Source organism: Podarcis muralis, chromosome 8 (assembly GCF_964188315.1).
Source record: "Podarcis muralis chromosome 8, rPodMur119.hap1.1, whole genome shotgun sequence".
NCBI classification, from domain to species: Eukaryota; Metazoa; Chordata; class Lepidosauria; order Squamata; family Lacertidae; genus Podarcis; species Podarcis muralis.
The window spans coordinates 58,453,324-58,470,691 of record NC_135662.1 but is presented as its reverse complement, the minus strand read 5'-3'; the positions used below and the strand labels follow the sequence as shown (position 1 = coordinate 58,470,691).

At 42.2% G+C, this 17,368-nt stretch overlaps 1 protein-coding gene across 30 annotated transcripts in view; it reads left to right on the top strand.

Annotated features, from left to right (window-relative positions):
* The window catches only part of LOC114601368 (uncharacterized), a 347,155-nt gene that overhangs the window by 291,696 nt on the left and 38,091 nt on the right, over nucleotides 1-17,368 (top strand). The gene's annotated exons all lie outside the window — the stretch shown is intronic.

Here is a 17,368-nt window from a genome sequence, read left to right as displayed (position 1 = left end):
GAACATCAAAGCACTTTAAAAAATGATATTTAAAACCCACTTAAAATCAATAGATATGGTGGACGCTCGGGTTGCGAACGTGATCCATGCGGGATGCACGTTCGCAACCTGCAGCGGTGTGTCTGTGCACACTTGGGTTGCAATTTGGCATTTCTGCGCATGTGCAAAGCGCAACCCCCGCAACCCCAAAAAACCACAACCTGAAGCATCTGTAACCCGAGGTATGACTGTACATTAGTATTGTTACAAGATTTGAGGTGTGCATAATGCTGAAATTCACCTACAATGAAGTCTTCTGGTGCAGTAAGGCAATAAAGATGTTACGTTAAAAGAACCATTCTGACAAATAATTCCACAGCATATAAACATTTGAGTAAGAATAATTCTAAACAGTGTTTTGGGTTTGGAGGAAATCCATTACTTTAATATAAACCGTGGCTCACTATAGAAATACAGAGATGGGGAGCTGCAAGCTTCTCTTTATTTTCAGGATTGCATTTTAATAATGCCATTGTTAAAGGAGCCCATAGAAATGGCAGGCAATTAATTTCAAGGCTGATTTCCCCTCCATTCCCCCATCTTTCTCCTATTTTGCCAATAAACGTGTTTGAGCCAGGTGTTAATTACAAGCACCAATAAAGCCACAGAGCTGTTCTTGTTCTCTTGGGGGAAATGACTGGACTCAGCACTTCACTGTTACATTCATTTAATTTATTTACTGCACCTAGGTTCCCCCATCTGGTTATGTGCATTCTGAAGAGGGTCTTGGGGGATGGGGGCTTTGTTGCCAGAGGAGGATATTTTCACCATAGTGAGCAATTTTGCTGTGAAGTTTGGTAGTGTGGATCTGACCTTCTGCCTTGAGATGCAGCTACTTCTTTTACTGCAGGGACCCAAGAAAAGTGCCATACACTGAGTCAATAATTGATTGGTCCATCTAGCTCAGTGTTGTCTTTCTACACTGACTGTCATTGGCTCTCCAGGGTTTCAGACTGGGGTCTCTGTCAGCCCCATCTGGGTGGAACTTGGGGCTCCACCACTGAGCTACAGCCTTCCCCATTCTGTTATGTTGTACTTAGCTCACAAACACACAAAGGAGGCTATGGACCGAGCTGCAGGCATGCATTCTCCATTTTCTTTTAAAATAAAAACTGTGTTAATATTTCACTCTTTCTTTCAAAAGTTCAGAGTAGCTCACATGGGTTTCCCAGTGGTACCTACCCATGGGTTGTGTGTGTGGGTCTTCTTGTTTCTCAGTGGCCAGGTTTATCCCACTTGGCTTCGCCTTCAACAGTGATAAAGCATTAGGTGTGACTAGATCGTTTAATAAGGGACGCGGGTGGTGCTGTGGTCTAAACCACTGAGCCTCTTGGGCTTGCCAGTCAGAAGGTCGGCGGTTCAAATCCCCACGATGGGGTGAACTCCCGTTGCTCGGTCCCAGCTCCTGCCAACCTAGCAGTTCGAAAGTGCAAAAATGCCCCAAAATGCAAAAACGCCCCAAAATGCAAATACAGTGGTACCTCTGGATGCGAATGGGATCTCTCCGGAGCCCCGTTCACATCCTGAAGCGAACACAACCCGCGTCTGTGCGTCTACATGTGTGCGGGTCGTGATTCGCCGCTTCTGCGCATGCGGGTGACATCATTTTGAGCATCTGCGCATGCGCGAGTGGTGAAACCCGGAAGTAATGCGTTCTGTTACTTCCGGGTCGCCGCAGAGCGCAACCCAAAAACGCTTAACCTGAAGCAACTTTAACCTGAGGTATGACTGTAGATAAATAGGTACCACTCCAGCGGGAAGGTAAACGGCGTTTACGTGCGCTGCTCTGGTTTTGTCATGCTGGCCACATAACCCGGAAAAATTGTCTGCAGACAAACGCCGGCCCTCTCGGCCTGTAAAGCGAGATGAGTGCTGCAACCCCAGAGTCATCTGCGACTGGACTTAACTGTCAGGGGTCCTTTACCTTTACCTTTTTTTTAGATCATTTAATGGGGATTTCTACTCAAGCCTGGATTCTGGAGCCGAATTCAAAAGTACTGCATCTTTCTCCCATTCTGTCTTTTAAAAAGGACATGAATAGCCCTTTTTGCTGGAAAGAGAGACTTCAAAGTGTGTGTGTGTGAGAGAAATGCTTGGTAAAATCTCAGAAATTAGAAGGAATGGGAAAGAGGCTGGATAAAAGTTGTTTATTATGATTACAATGAATGTCGGCTCCCCCCCCCCCCATGTATGTATGTGTGTACAGTTTTTATACTACTGAACTACAGTGGTCTGTAAGCAGTACACAGAAAATAAAATACAAAAGAGTCAAACATCAAAGAATGCTATGTACAGCTGGTCACTATTTTGCATGGGAGTTCCATTCCCTGTTCCATCTCGCTCCCCTTCTGCCCTTTTTGTGATGTGTTTAGTGGTGTTTTGGGGTCACATCTGAGTTTGGCGCCATGCATGTGTGCACGATTGCACTTCATTCAGATGCGCATTCATCAGTCGTTGCCTGTACACAATACCATCAGGCCAGCATAGTATTTGCTTGGCTCATAGTTTCCTGGTATGTTTGCTGCTCTCATAAGGGCCTGTAATTTTAGATTCTGGATGCAATGGCCTTATCTCATTTCAACCATCTTCAGATGGTCCTGAGTATTATTACTTCAAGATGCGGTAAGCCAGCCCTGTTGCATTGGGGGTGGGCAGCTGTTCTCATTCTGCTGAATGGGCTCTTGGATTTCTTTCTGACAATCCTGCCCTTGCAGCACCCCCAATAGAGACCAATGCCAAGGGAATAATCTTCTAAATGTGTTGCTAGCTATCAGGAACTGCCCATATATGTAAATGCGTTTCTTAAAAAAATTAATCAGATTTTTAAAAATATATACCATATTATCAATACTAATATGAAAAAATCATTATTTAATAAGACAAATGGAGAGGGACAGTATGTTACCAATAGTGTTGGTGAGCCTTTTTGATTGGCAGGTACAGCGGCTTGGGGATTTCTCTGCAGTGAAACGCTTGCCTACCTGGCAGGGGTGTTGTTAGGGACCTAAGAGCCCAGAATCCTGGATCTTTTGTGGTGGGCTCCAGATCTCCTGCCCTTTATATGTATTTCTGTTACAATCTCCACAGTGTAGGGGCATCTATTCACGCAAAGTAGCACATGCAAAGTAGCACATGCCAGACCTTTAAAGGGCCTAGCAATGTCCTTGCAGTCTGGACATGCCCAAAGGATGCAGCAAATAGAGCCCCAGGCTGAGAAGTCAATTCCGTGAGCCTGCAGCCTGGACGCAGCTTCAAATTTGTACAAATTCAGAAAGGTTGCAGAAAACTTTGGTGAAACGCAATCCCCCCGCACTCCTTGCATCCAGTAAAAGAGGGAGAGTGAGATATCCTTGAAAGTGATATTTCCCTTTATGTTGTAAAGCAAGGAAATCCTGCTGCATTTTGTGAGAAAAGAGCATGGAGGAGTTTTAGCCAGATGGAAAATGTGTAAAATCCCAGCTGATTAAAAAAACACCACCACCACCACCACCTATGGAATCTGGCACTGGAAACGAGTGGAATTTTTGAATAAGGCAGTTGATGTTTTTCAGGATGTGGTTGGAATCTTACATCACTGTCATAGTTCCAGATATGGCTCTGGGTGACACACATACTTGGCACTCTCAGTCTGTATAGCATGGACCAAGGGAGCTATGTTTAGATTCCTGTCTGTTCGCAAGGACAACCCTCTTCCTCCCTGGTCTCCAGCCTGTTTTGTTAGCTTAAAATCATCTTTTTCACACACACACACACATACACACACACACACACACTTAAGAGTTGCAATCCTATCCACACTTTCCTAGGAGCAAGTCTCATGGAATGGAACAAAGTTTTCATCTAAGTAGCCTTGTAACAGGATTTCACTGTCAAATCCCATACAGCCACAGTCCCATTGGCATCTTGGATATAAGTTCCTGCTGCTTGCCAAATAGAAACCACCTTCCTCCTCCGTGAGCTGCAGGATCCTTTTTGCACACAAAGGCTGTGGCATCACAAGATGCACAACTTCCCCGGGATCAAAACAAACCCAGAGTAGCTACATCAAAGTTCATCTGTGACACCTGGCACATAACTGGTTTTCTCTGTAGAAGAGATTCTAACTACTAGCAGAATTGGTCTCTAGCACATTCAAGGCTGTTGTTCTCTGGGGGTTAGCACATTTTCCAGCAGTTAGGTTAATCAGAGAATGGTATATCCATCAATGGACCTGCTTGTCATGGATCCAGAGACTGTTATTAAGGGTTCCACGTGGATTTAATTCCCAGAATCACTGTAGGGGAACAAATGTGTAAAAAAATGTCATGCCAGTGCTGAGTTCATTGTAGTTGTGAACTCCTTTTCTGTTGAATTCAGTTAGGTTTTCCAACCATACTACTTTTAATCTCTCATCTGCATTAAACCCAGAGCAACATGTTTCAAGAAGCCAGAAGTTTTTCTGTGTGTCAGAGGACTCAGTTATACAGCTGCAAATAAAATGTTTTAAGTTTGTTTTAAGTGTGCAATATACAATGTGACATTAGATGGGGATGGTGAGCCTTATGGAAAATTCAATGCATTTCTTAAAAACGCTTTTTAAAAAGCATTTTCAGAACAGTTTTTTATTTGTGTGAAGATTCCAGCAGAGCTTCTGAACAACCTAGGTGAGCGAAACAGAGGTATTTCCATGCATATATATAACTAAAGTATTTTAAAAGCCACAGGTAAATGTTAATGTAGACGCTCAAGAGCAGTAGCTGATGATGAGGAAGCTTCTGTGTTTTGAAGAGATGAAAATTTGATCGTGTTGTTTGGCTGCACATTGACAGACAAACCATTGGCAATGTGTAGGGTTTTGTGACTTGTTATGGTCATCTTCCAGCATGATGAGCAAGCTTATTGATTATAAAAGCAGACATGGCAACTGAGGTCTTAGTTGCCATGTGTGTTTGCTCTAGATGAATCTTGTGTGGTTGTGTGGTTCACGGTAAAAACAACAACCCAACCCTCATCAACCACAGTTTTTATTAAAGAAAAAACTTCCCAGAGAATATTCATCTCTGTAGTGTCTGCATGTCACCAGTATGCCCACTCTGCTTGGGACAGACTGAAACGACAGATAAAAAGAGCGCCACTTTATCTCAGCCACCAGGATATCAGTTTCTCACCCGCCCCACCTTTGCAGAAGACAAAACCTGGATGGCATGTGTGCCTTAAACAAATGCTTCGGGGTGGATGAATCTTTCAATGTCAGTTCCTACAGTTTTTCATGTTTCCATTCTTTTAAGTTTTGTTCACAAGATTTCTGTTAACAAAAAAAAGTTAGCATGAAAATTGTACCATGTTTTCCCTAGCATATGCCTTTCTGTATACTTTTTGCCTACGACATATGTTTTTGCTGTCCTGAAATTTGCAGGTATAGGGCAGTATATGAATTCAACAAATAATAATAATAAAATAATACCCCCCCCAGAATGCAAGTTTTTGTACATTCTTTTCCACTAATATATTATTATGTGCGGGGGGGGGGGGGGCTGGATGACCACATCAAAAAATTCAGAGAACTGCAAATTTCAGTTTGCGAATTTGGTTAGTAAAACACAAATTTGTTAGGTTTGCATTAACATATGAACTGAATGGATTTCTTTCCTTATCCTTGCAAATGCTTAGGGCCAAATAAGTGGCTGCTTCTGATTTCATGACCATCTGTTTCCCCCACCCCCGAATTGTCCTTAGCAATGGAGGAGGAACAGAGAAATTTAACAGATTTTATTTATGAGAATTTCTAGCCTGCTATTAAACATATGATCCAAAGGCAGGTTATAGCACAATAAAGCAATAAACCCAATTCAACAAAAACAATTCAATATAACCTGGAAGGAGATAAAAAAATACAGCATTCTTTAAAAATATACCCTGGGAATCACAATCTGGCCTCCACACTTGCTGCAGCAACACAATTCCTGATAATCCCTGCCCCCCGCATAGAAAAACTCACCTGGCTTGCTCCTGGCAACAAAATGTCAGATGTGTTGGGGCCAGCCATGCCTCTGTGGGGAGGGCAATCCATTGGCAAGGGATACCCAGTGACTTAAGCATGGAGATGAAACTTTGTGACATCAGTTCTGTACATTAATGGCAGGGAAGGCAAGGGACTTTTTGCTTATTTTTGTCCAAACTTTTCCTTCCTCTCTACTGGGCTTCTCGTCTTCTTTCCTATGAAAATAAGAATAAGAATAAGAATAAGAATAATATATTTATATCCCACCCATCTGGCTAGGTTTCCTCAGCCACTCTGGGCGGCTCCCAACAGAATATTAAAAACACGATAAAACATCAAACATTAAAAAAGCTCCTTCAGGTATACTGGGCCGAGGCTGTTTAGGGCATAGGCTGCATTCACGTGGCAGTTTATTCCTTTTCCCTGTTAATTTCTACATTACATCTGAACTTTCGCATGATGTGAAAGCTGCTTCCAGAAAACTGATGGAAATAGTGCATGTTCAGCATTCATTTCTGTGTTATACAGTTAAAGAAAAATCCTTTTGCAGCCCCCTTGACCTGGAAAGTTGTGGCAGTAAAATGATGAAATTTGGGTTGGTATGGTGACATATAGTTGTTTCCTGATGTTATCATGGAACAGAAGCACTACTGTTATTATCACTAGCCCATGTCTGAATACACCCATAGAAGGGCATCTCCTCCCTCTTTCTGAGGCTTTTGATATTTTTCCTCTCTCCTCCATCCTTCATTCTGCCAGAGGTACTACAGCTGGGCTCCTTCATCTGCCAGAAGTGGAACCTCCAGGTAGGCTTCTCAGGATTTTCATCCCCTAGTGGTGGCCTTCTTAAAAGGCCAGGTGCTAACAAAGCCCATTATTGTAGTCTTGTTTGTTCATCTTGTACTTGATGTGAGCCTGGATTGTACAAACCCTACAAGTCATATCACTAGCCTAGCTGCTTTGTCATATGGGCAGCATTGTTGCTTTACGTGCTAACATCCAATCTCTTTGCTTTTAGTGGATTTTATGATTAAATGCAGAGTTTGGGAATCCACCACAGTAAAGCGTAGCATGCTCTAATGAACTAATGGTCTGAATAAAGCTATCTTAGCAAAGTGAGGGGGAGAGGAATGTGTGGTGTTTATTTAATTGACTGCAAGCCACAAAGGAAACTTGCTGTATTTATGGGCAGTCGTTCCAAAATGGAATGTGGGATCAGACATTTGTGCACAGCTGGGGATTTGCCATCTTGTTTAAGTTTACTTAAAACAGTTGCTTTAGCCCCATTGTGCTCCTAGGTTTGCTATATGATGTTTATATGCTGCGTATGAGTTAGAAACACACACCATAGATTCAGGAGCCCGCATCTCTGTCTGGGAATATCTCCATACAGCCACTCACCATTGCTGTGCTGACAGTACAAGTACCCACACCAAGCCCAGGAAAAATGTAGGTTTAGTGGGGGAGAATTCTGTAGTTAGAGTGACTAAGGACCCATCGGTGCTCTATATTTAAAGTAGTATCACTTTAAAAATGAAGGCTTCCCTCAAAGAATCCTGGGAAGTGTAGTTTGTTCAGGGTGCTGAGACTTGTTAAGAGACCCCTATTCCCCATATAGAGCTACAATTCTTAGAGTTGCTTGGGGAGAGGGATTGGCTGTTAAACCACTGTGGGAACTACAGCCCAGGGATGGGGATAGGGGTCTTAACAGCACTCAGCACCGCACCCTTAACAAACCACAGGTGCCAGGCTTCTTTGGGGGAAGTTTTAGCTGTATGAAGTGTTAAGATATTGCTTTAAATGTAGTGCTACAAGAGTGCAGATAATGGTCTGAGGGCGACTTGCCTATCTACCACCATTAATAAGCACACATTTCAACTGCTAGTTGTGAGCCAGTGTGTTGTAGTGGTTGAGAGCGGTGGACTCGTAATCTGGGGAACCGGGTTCGCGTCTCCGCTCCTCCACATGCAGCTGCTGGGTGACCTTGGGCTAGTCACACTTCTCTGAAGTCTCTCAGCCTCACTCACCTCACAGAGTTTTTGTTGTGGGGGAGGAAGGGAAAGGAGAATGTTAGCCGCTTTGAGACTCCCTAGGGTAGTGATAAAGCGGGATATCTAATCCAAACTTCTCCTCCTCCTCCTTCTTCTTCTTCGACAACGGACATCAGCATCAACCTGTGCTCTCTTTCGTTAGAGTCTTTTAAGCAGAAGCCACCTCTGAGGGTTGCTGTAGCAATGAATTTCCAGCATTGGCAAAGGATAGCACCAGAAGGCCTTTGCAATCCCTTCCATGGAGCACAATATGCTGCTGTAAATTGCGACAATCTGTTTGCCATGACATTTACACATAGCATTTACACATAGCACACAAAGTTTAGGTATCCAAAATTTTCTTTGCATTGCAAAAAATATCACCATCGTTGTCATCATCTATACCTTCCTATCACAAATGAAAATTTTAATGGTCATTTGGCATGGAATCTATCCGTTGTCCGAGAATTCATTCTGTATCCTCATCCAATTTAAAGTGGGATCATGTTCAAAGTCATGCTTCAGAGAGGGAAGACAGGGCACAGACACTTAGTAGACCATCAGTTGGTCCCAGTAGGGACAATTCCTTGCTTTCTCTACCCCACCTGCTGGCTTCATTCTTCCTTAGCAACTCTGATGTTTACTAACTTGCAATTATAGGACTGCCTTGCTTGGCTGGTGAGCTTCAATAAAGTCTGCTGCAAATCTCAAGGCACTAACATAGACAACTTTAAGGAATAGTTAATTTGGGTGCTACTTATTCAAACAGAATGAAAATGCAGTGATCCATTACATGATTTCAGGGAGAGAAACATTAACAGACTGGAAAAAACAGAACCCATTTCCTCCAAGTATAAAACTCTGCACCTGTACTCAAGAGTCAGTCTCTTCCACTGCTGTAGAATTACCTCTTTCCTTCCTTTATTTCCTGCTCTACCGCCTTCTCTTTCTCTCTCCCTCCTTCCCCCTCTCTTCCCCCCTTCTCTCACCCCCCCCACTTTGGTTTGGGTAGCTGCCACCACCTATGAGAAACCTAGGGCAAACTTCAAAAATCACCAGGTAAGCGACAGTGGGGGAACCAACCTGCTTCCTCCCCACCCAATATTTGAAAACTGATCTCTAAAAATGGAACAGGATAGGAAAAAAGCAGGGGGGGAGGGTGTGTGTGTGTGTGTGTGTGTGTGTGTGTGTGTAGGGGAAGACCCAGAAATCAAGGAAATCAGAACCATGGCATGTAAAATTGTTACAGCTGTTTCTGTTTTTAATGGGCTGTTTCTTTTGGATTCATTCCTCCAACAACTCCATGTGACTGGGCAGGCATGCAGAATAGCATGGCTCAGTGCAGAGGAGTCCTGGGGCCCGGAGTGGAGAGAGGAAGAGGGTGTGGCGACTAGGAAGGTTTGTGGGAGACACATCAAAGGACAGCCTCTTAATCTGTTGCAGTAACCCAGGAAATTGAGTTCAGATGCATTTAATAAAAGCCTAATAGATTGGGGATTTAGGATTCACGATATCAGGTTCGAGCACCATTCTGTGCAGCTGATCGGTAGCTGACGGGGTCCTTGATGCTTTCCTTCAGTGGGAGGGACCTCCCTCGCCCCCCCTCCCTACCTCTAAAAAGAAGCCCCAGCTCTTTGATCTACCTTTCCCTCCCTAAAACCCTTCAAAGGGATACAGCTTCCCACACGTGGTTATCCATGCAAATGAAAACATACGCTATACTAATTAAACTATGTCTCTCTCTCTTGGCTCAGAAAAGAGAAGGGAGGCTGTTATTGCTGTTGCTATTTTCTGAACATTTTGTAGTGCTTAGATCCTGTGGCAAAGGGAGGGGGGGAGCTGGAATGCCCAGAGGTAACTCACTGGACATTAGGCATGTAGAAAAAGAAGGATGAGGTAGGGGAGGACAGATATTTTAATCTTATGCACATGCAGATAAAATGAAGTTCCTGTTTTTATTAGACAGCAATCAGGGGAAAGGGCGCTCAGGGCAGGATAAAGGAGTTTCGAGTGTTCTGTGTTCAGTCCTCTCCAAGCTCTTTTTGTCTAACTAGAATGGAAAGGAAATGTGGGGAAGTGGTAACACAATTTTTCACATCCCTGTTCTTCTTTGAAGTTTTCTATAGTTTTCCTTTTTGTAAGAGAGACCAGCTAACATGGCCAGAATGTTATCCCTCCAAATGCAAGGTGATACAAAAGGCAGGGATGTTGCTTTGATCTTCTGGTGGGGTAATCATTTGATCACACTGCCAGGAACCCGCTTGAGGAAAAAATGTATTTGTCATATGTTGGGCACATGGACCTGGCAGACTCTGCCACCGAAACAGCGAGGAAAGAAAACCCCTTCCCTTAAATCAGATTGCAATTTGATCATGTTAAATGGCTGTAGGTCAGCAAAGAGCATTTGTAAGCTGACATGGCCTGAGGGACAAGGTCATATGCTTTCTTGGCTTTGATCGATTGATTAAAAACCTTTATATATTGCCTTACATAAGAAGAAAATTCAAGGTGGTTTGCAAAAATCAAAACAACCATACAAAAGTATATTAAAAAAGCAGCAGTTAAGTGCACTTCCAGATTACCCTGGGTAGGATCAAGTTTGCCCAGAGTGATCCAGTACTATCAAAAGCAGGGTTAGAAACCTTAATTAAACATGTGGTTGGCAGCAGGAAGAAAGAGAGGCACCTTCTATCGCCCTCCCAACTACCTGTTTTATTACGGTTTAAAACTTTTAATATTATTCAAGGAAGGCCTGAAATAAGTTCAGGGTCTGGATCCGGATCATCCTGAGCTGGATTGGGGCTGCTCTGAAGTGGTCCCAAAAATGGATTGGGTGTGGAAGTGCTGTGCCCAATCCTACTAGATGCTCTCCAGGGCATGTTCCTTCAGGGTTCTTGAATATGTTTTGTATGCTGCATTTCTGTGGGTGAGGGAGGTGTAGAGGAGTTGGACTACGAGCTGGGAGACCAGGGTTCACATCCTTACTCAGCCATGAAGTTCACTTATCTCTCAACCTAACCTAACCTCCCATAGTTGTTGTGAGGATGAAATAGGGAAGGGGAGATCATGAAATCCATAGTGAGCTCATTGAGGGGGGAAAAGGTGGATAGAAAGGTCATAAACAATCTCATAGACTCAGGGCACATTGTGGTAATTCCACCAAATCAAATGTGAATCATTACGTCCACAATGAATATAAAGAGAAATCAGAAATCATACACAAATAATAATAAAGACATTCAATTTAAGCATAAATTAAAATATTCTAATTGATAGAGACCACACAGTTCTATAGAACCCACTTCTATTTCATAACTACAGTGTCAGACACATCTACAGAAATGTCCCATGTCATTGATAATCATGAAGCCAAGTCATATTTGCAGTACTTCTCAGCACAAGCTGAAAAGGGTTGATATGTTTAAAATGCTGCATATTAGTACTTCTGAAGCAAAACCATGATGTCAACCAGTTAGTTGACAAAATATTTCTCTGGTGGCCTCAATGCGTTTCCTGCTTTTCTGCTGCTCTGCTGGCTTATAAAATATCTGAAGTGTGCATGCACATGAAAGCTTATACCAACAACAAACCTAGTTGGTCTCTAAGGTGCTCCTGGACAATTGTTTTATTTTTTATATATTATAAAATGAAGCAAACCATTTGGAGAAACTTGAGCCAAAAGGTACAAAGGTCTGTAGGATACACAGAAAAGGCTCCATTCAAGCATCTGTGAAAATAATCTGGCATATGCCGTTACAGCTGGCATATTGAAAAGCATCCTGATTTTGTTTTGAGCAGTGGCTTCAGCAACACAAGAGTGAGGCCAGGCTTCTCTGGCATGCTGGACAGCTCCTCATGAAGAGCCCACGTTGAAGACTCTACGAGCAAAGCTCAAATGTTGTTTCAGCAGCAGTCATCCTGAAGACTGACAACTTTGTCTCAGTAGCTAGTTCTGCCTTCCAAGAGAGGAATCATTTTATTTTTAGGGGACTCTCTCTGGTTTATCAGTGTTGACTTGGCGGGGTGGGGAAGACTTGTGATTTCACTAGGGCTCAGAGTCAGATGAGGGCAACCCACCCCCATGGGATAAATAGATACTGGCAAAATGAGTTCCTCTTGTAGAAGTGATTCTGGTTTGCTATATATCTATGGCTGGTTCAGACTGCAATTCTTTCTCCCAGTCTGAATAAGGGAGTCTGATCCCAGGGTCAAGACAAATCACAGGGCAGATGGCTATTCAATCCAAAGTGATCTTATTTACCCACACATTTGATTGTGACTGAACCCAACATGTCTACTCAATGGAGCACACATAACAGTCACAGCAGCAGGTGGAAATTGGTAATGATGACGTTCTGTGACATATGCCCGCTTTCACTTAGATGGGTCAGCTAATGCCAACTGTTTCCTAGCTTAAACTACAGTATATCTATATATGTTTGCCTTAACTGAATTTGTTCACATCCATCCCTTGTTACCATGTCTCAACCTTCTTTCCCCTCCTTCTGAAGTCCCCCCCCCTTGCTGTCAGCATTTAGATTGTTGGGTCAACAGGGGAGGGATCTGCATTATGATGAAGTTACTTTTCAGAGTGCCATATACAGCAAGGGTATATGGTACAAATGACAATAAATACCTCTGGGAACTTTGTGCGTGTATCACTGAGATACATTCCTTTTCCACCTATGCCAGTGAGTAGTCTAGCAGGTTGTGTAGAATGTCCATCTGCCAGTTTGAATTCTGTCCAGTACAACTTTTCATTCAAAAATAAAATTGCTTGCTGCCCACAAAAGCCTTGGGTGCTTCGTGCATTTTTAATAAGTCACACTGCAGTGTACATTTGTAGTCTTAAGGCATAGTGAAAAGCTATATGTCACTCCTTTATACCTGCTGCTTGCTCGCAGTTGCACTGCATTATGGGTTTCATTGTGTTAAAATCAGCTTTGTCCTTCTGGTGCATTTTGCATTTATAGTTTGGCTCTTGGTGAAAGGCTATGGTGCAATTTGATAGGTTTACCAGAGATTATTTGGTGAAAAGTGTTAGAACACCACAAGGGGAAAGGTATTGTGCAAATACAGAAAGTTTGTTGTTGTGACACTAAAAAAAATAATGTTAAGGATTTGAACAATAATTGCGAAATTTGACTGCTATTATGGAATTCTACTGCTTTAATGGAACTTGGCATAGATTCTAGTGTACACATTTTGGAATAGGGTATGAGAGAGAGCCAGAGATAATTTTGATGAATATCTTGATTCCACCATTTGCCATGCCTTTTTCTTTGCGTGGCGCTTTATGTATTCACAGATCCATTTTGGGGTTTTTGCTTGATCAATTGTTAATGTTTGTAGCAGCATTTACAATCTCAGTGAGCAATGAATCTAGGACTTCTAGGTGGTGAGGATTCCTCTTGCCTCTGCAAACGTGGCCTATATGTGTCTGCATCTGAGAAACAAGTTTTAAGAAAGAGCAAAAGGCAGGTTATATAAAAGAGGAAAGGAAGTAGCAGGGAGTAGAAAACTGCTCTCTGTTCTGCCAGGAATAGAGAGCAGGAACACCACATCATGGCAGAGTTCATTCTGAGCTTAAAGTACCAGTTGCCAACCAACCCCTTCAGCTTAAACTTGTGCCTACAGGGAAGTGTAATTAAACATATGGTCTGCAGTCCATCAGAGCTGTTCCATAGATTTCTGTGAGCTTTCCATTCTGTTTTGGATAGTGCTATTATCTCCTGTCCAAAGATGTGTCTGTCTACTTGAAAACAAGTTGTTTTCTGCCTTGCGTTCAATGTTGTGCAGATGCTGTGTGAGCCAAGGGTACAGAATCAGAGCTGCTTCCAGCAATTAAATGAATGGGGATGTCCTTGACTGCATACTAGCAGCTCTGTGTGAGCACTCTCACTTTCTGCATGTGAACAGAACACCCTCTGATTGTGTCAGAGTTTAAGCCATAGGTGTACTTTTGATGTTTCATAGTAAGGGCTGTTCAAGTTATTTTTATGGGCTAACAAGCAACAAATCAAAAGGCAATTTTATTACAGAAATGGCCACATTTTCACAATGCACAGCATTAAGAACAGTCAGCCACAGATCTGTACAGTGTGACAGCAAAACCCCATTTTCCCTCTTACACACACCTATTGACCTCCCTTTTCCACATGTAGACAAAAGGCCAATTTCTATGACCATATGGAAAAAAGATCTCTTGATTCATTCGGCTTAATTTGGAAAATGCCTGCTCTGGTCGCTTGTTACAGAACAGATCAGCTGGAAACCTTGAGCATTTTCATGATCAAAGGGCTTGCCTATATTTTATTATTGCTTTCTTTTTTCTTAATTTACATTGATCAGACTTGAAAACCATTGATCGGTGGAAAAACCAGACTAAAGGGGAGACTAGGGAGAATTTGTTATTCAGCAAGCGACCACAGTGGGTAGATGTTCTTTCACTGGAGAGCTTAATATACATTTGTTTACATCTTAGCTCCCCATGTCCTAGAGATCCGGTCCAAGCAGAAAAAAGCCAATGGACTTAATACACTGCTTAAATATGTGCATTAGCCCCCCTACACACCACCACCACCACCAACAGTGACAATTATTAAATAACAGCAGAATCTCTCTTAATCTTTGAAACAGTTGGAAATAGGTGGCAGCCTCATGTCTGTGTGCAGATTATTTCAATCCCTTGCGGGAGGGAGTGTGTGTGGAGAGAGCCGCTATAAGAAGTTAATACCCTTGGGAGAATCTATTTGTTCTGCCTTGATTGATATGACAGAACTATATGTTTATGCATTATTAAGAAGATTGGGTTCATGCTATAATGTAGCCGGTACCACCATGGTCCACTCTAAATGACAGTTATCCATGACAAACAACTCATCAAATCTGATATTTAAGCTCTGAGCCCAGATTCAGAAGCACTGCTATAATCAACAGTGGAACTTCTGTGAAGCTATTTGTGCCATCTATGTTTATATGAAAGTACTATTCCGTGTGCTTTTTTAACGTTTTCAGATTATGGTTTCCTTTTACCAGATCTATTGGAACAAACTTACTACCTGCAAAATAGTTTCGTGGTTCTGGTGATCCAGGCTCCTGATTACTAATGCTTCAACTAAGAAGGCAATCCAAAGGATACTTACTCAGAGCATTGAATTTAATGGGGTTTACTCCCAAATTCGTGAGCTCAGAGATGGCTCTCTCTCTCTCTCTCTATATATATATATATATATGCTTTTACAGTGCCTAGGGACTTGTGTGGCAATTCTTTTGTGGCAGCAGGCTGATATAGCAAATCTTACAGAATTTTCAGTTTGTAGCTGACTTGACATTCAATTAACACAGCAGATTTCTTGCAACCCCTTTCTGTGCTAAATATTCTTTTTGCCAGTTGACATGCCATTGCTGAAAATGTCTCTTGATGAGTTGTTCTGCTGTTTCCTAAAGCTTTCTCCATGCCAATGTGTCTTATAACCAAATGCAAATTAAAAAGCCCCCACTAAGGCTAGTAAAGCAGAAATGGAAGACACTGCAGTACTATACCATTATTAATGCTACTCACCAAGTTATTACAGTATGTTAGTGGCCGTGCATCACAGACATAACAGAAAGGAAGGTTGTTCGTCACTCAACAGAAATGACCAAGGTGTCCAATACTGAATCAAACAAAAAATGACTATAACGAGTATATTTTGGAGGCATTTTGATTCATCTTAAATGGAGCAGATAAAAGGCTATTGATTCTGATAGCATGTGTTAGTCTGAATAGAATGGTGCAAAAGTTAATAAACACTTTACCAAATTCAAAAACCTTCTGTAGTGTAAAATAACACTTCTCAACTGAGAGGTTGATACTGATGTTTTTTGCATCAGTAAATTGTTCCTCTCTTCACCTGTCTGTTCCCTGCCTTCCCATAACAAAGCAGGGAAGGTCCTTAGCTCAATGAAAGGTCCTTAGCTCAATGAAAGTACGGTATATGCTTTCCCTGGGACTGGGAATATCCAAAACCCTGGAGAGCCACTGCCAATCATTGAAGACAGTACTGAGATAGATAGACCAATAGCCTGACTCAGTGTAAGGTGGCCTCCAATGTTCCAATGACTTGGTTTTCAATCTCTGTTAGTTTTACTTTTAGCTGAGAGTTTAACAGCCACAATCAAAAGTTTGGTAACACAACTTTAGTATTTTATCTGACTTTGGGAATACCAGCATTGCAACAGAGTTCAAAGCAACCCCTTGCACCAAGAACCTCTTCATGTGACCCATGGTAGAAGATGGATTAGAGCTCTGCATCCCAGTTCCTAGATTTTGGAGAATTAGAGAGAGAAGTGAGCAGCTGAGTCCTGCCTGTGAAATTGGAAACATGTAAGAACTGGCCATAGGATGGAAGCCAGAGGCACTTGCAGGAGATTTCTATGGCTACTGTGTCCTGAAATAGTCGTGGTAAAATGGCATTGGGGGGGCAGGGGGGCAGCTATATAAACTAACCCAAAGTGATTCATAATCACTTCTGGTAAGAGAAATAAGCATCTGTAATTACTGATATACTCTAGAATTTTGAATGTAGTTTTGGTATTTTTCATTATATTCCAGAAGAAGAAGAAGAAAAATACTTCTGAATTAAAGGTAAAATAACACATGTGGTAGGAAGAGATTTGGGACCCGGTTTTGTAAAGGCAAGGCAAAGTGAGATAATGGAGCAGATGGGGCAATACATCCCAATTCCCAGCCTGCCCTGGACATCTGGTCCTCCTAGGAAAGGATATTGCAACAGCTGGTTTTTTTTTGGTGGTGAGATAGGATTGTGCACCCAAGTTGAAGTTGTTATTAACAGTCCCATATTGTTCATTATTACAATAATGGACATGGATGGATCTAACAATCCCTAGTACCAAATGACCTTGTCCTGTCTCCGTTTAATCTGTCATGACAAGGCCATAGCCTTTCAACTGTTCTTGAACTAGATTGTTGGAGAAAATAAAATAAATGTGTTTCAGATTTGGCCTGTGAGCTAATAACATTTCTGCACTTAACCTTTCCCACTGCCTGCAAGCTTTCACTCTTACCTGTAGTGTAACATCCTCACTTCCAGCATTTTCTGATTTGTGCTGACATGAAGAAAGGAGGCAGCTTGCCAGGAAAACCTTGGCCAGAAAAAGCTGATAAACGTAGCACAAAGGCTATCCCAGCAGAGAACACCAGACAACCACTGCCTCCCATTTTCTTGACACTGTGTAGCGAGCCAGCCAAAAATACTAGCAAATTGTCTTGAAGTTAATTTATCCTTGGTGGTGAATATGCTTAATCAGCACACAT